General features: G+C 35.5%; 1 long non-coding RNA gene across 1 annotated transcript; it reads right to left on the bottom strand.

The window, feature by feature from the left end:
• Nucleotides 1-1,576: 1,576 nt before the first annotated feature.
• On the bottom strand, nucleotides 1,577-1,967 carry LOC118488071. The gene is made up of 2 exons (XR_004883614.1): nucleotides 1,876-1,967; nucleotides 1,577-1,791 (listed from the first exon to the last, which is right to left on the bottom strand). It is a non-coding gene; the product is annotated as an uncharacterized LOC118488071 (long non-coding RNA).

Here is a 1,967-nt window from a genome sequence, read left to right as displayed (position 1 = left end):
TGGTACAAGTTATAACTAAAAGTGGCAACTTGGTAAATAGGTGCCATACAAGGGCTGAACAGTAGAGAGGGAAAGGAAACGCGTATTGGGGGGGGGGGGGGGGGGGGCATTCATGGAAGCAAGTAAACATTATTTCACTTTTTGTTTTATTAACTTTGACTATATAAATAATAAATAATAAAATATAAAATAATATATTTAAATAAACTCATGATAATTCCTCTTCATTTCATTCTCTTTTCCTCGCGCCTACCAATTTCTCAGTTTTTTTCCAGTTTTCTTATTTTTATTATAAATTTCATACACCACTCAAATAGAATAATATTACTTTGGTTACCATCTTTTTAATATTTTAAAATAAAAGTACTACTTTAGTGAATGCACTATCACCATTCCGTACGATATGCTATATATAAAACATTATTCCTTACACTCATGATAATTCTACAATATTTATAGAAAATTCTCAAATATAATCTTTTAATATTGTAAATATTCTGAACTTGTGATACACGTCTCTAACAGACTCATGAAAGGTGTTTTAACAGACTGTCACGGGCGAAAGGATGTGAGAGAGCAGCAATCAGGGTATGGTCCGCATGGAGAGAGACTAGAGAGCTTCGTAGAGTACAGAGACGGGAAATTTCTAAGAATTTTGGGCGGTTGGCACAGGGCTGGCCTTGAGAATTCGTGTACCTTGTTTAAGCTTGAAAAAATGTGTCCTTAGGCCTTAAGAAATTGAGTATTGGGAGGTCTAAACCTAATGACAATGAGCTAATAAGTAATCAAACCTTAAAAATATGTTTGTAAGTGAGCCTATGTTGGTGTTTGTATAACTATATCTTATTAATTTATTTTTTTCACATATACAATATCATTTTTTTTATAAATAACGAGTCCTTCGAAATATCGGGCCCTGGCCAGTGTCCACCCCGCCCACCCTCAGGCCGGCCATGGTTGGGCCCCCTAACTATATAATACTTTTTCCGGTTTATAGCGGTCAGATTGGGTCGGGTGTTGTACAAAAAAAAAAAATCAAATTAGAATTAATATAATCATCAAACGCACGTCAAACATCATTAAAAACATATTTAAAGTTGTGTCCTACGGGTTGTCATTTTTTGAAATCTATCCACAACATTGTTTAGACTTTCCGGAGCAAGTCTTTCCCAATATAGCATATACAACTACCACTTAAATTCTCATCACCAATCCGATTGCGTAAGTCAGTCTTCACGTGCTTCATTGCCGAAGAACATCTTTCAACAGTGGCGTTTGCGACGAGTATTACGAGAACAAGCTTCAATAAACGATATATCAATGTAAATGATAGGTGAAGCATCCAAGTTGGCAAATTGTGTATCCTTTTTCACATGATCAATGTAGTCCGCGAGTTGAACCGGAAGCCTTTTATCGGTTTTATCGAAATCATATGAATACATCTCGGCTAGTCTTAGTATTTTTGGAATGTCAAACCCACAAAAAATCTCACATGGACTCGAACAACTCATACAAACAACTAAGTCCAATGTTGTAAGACCCTAAACCGTTTTAAACAAAAAGTACGCAGCGGAAATACGAAACGAAAAAAAATCTTTCTTTATAAACATTTTAACATACTGGAAACATTTGGGATAATCCCTTTTACAAAAATTGCGTCCATCATTCTTACTTAAAAGATAAAGCATAATTTACATTTATAAACTATACGACCTCGCTCCCGTACAATCCACATTCATTGACTCGATCTTCAACCGCTTAGACTCCATAATAATGATAATTCCGTGCAACCTGCAATCACCACATACATCTTCAACCGCTTTTTGCAATCAAAACTCATTACATAATAATACATTTAGTTCGGAAATCACTTACCTCAAGTGCCTGTTTCGTACATGCTTCCTCATATCCTTTCCATTAGCCTTCCATGCTTTCCCCCACCTTGACATGATCCTATACTTTCATGT

Source organism: Helianthus annuus, chromosome 16 (genome assembly GCF_002127325.2).
Source record: "Helianthus annuus cultivar XRQ/B chromosome 16, HanXRQr2.0-SUNRISE, whole genome shotgun sequence".
Classification (NCBI taxonomy): Eukaryota; Viridiplantae; Streptophyta; class Magnoliopsida; order Asterales; family Asteraceae; genus Helianthus; species Helianthus annuus.
This window is presented reverse-complemented; position numbering and strand designations above follow the sequence as displayed.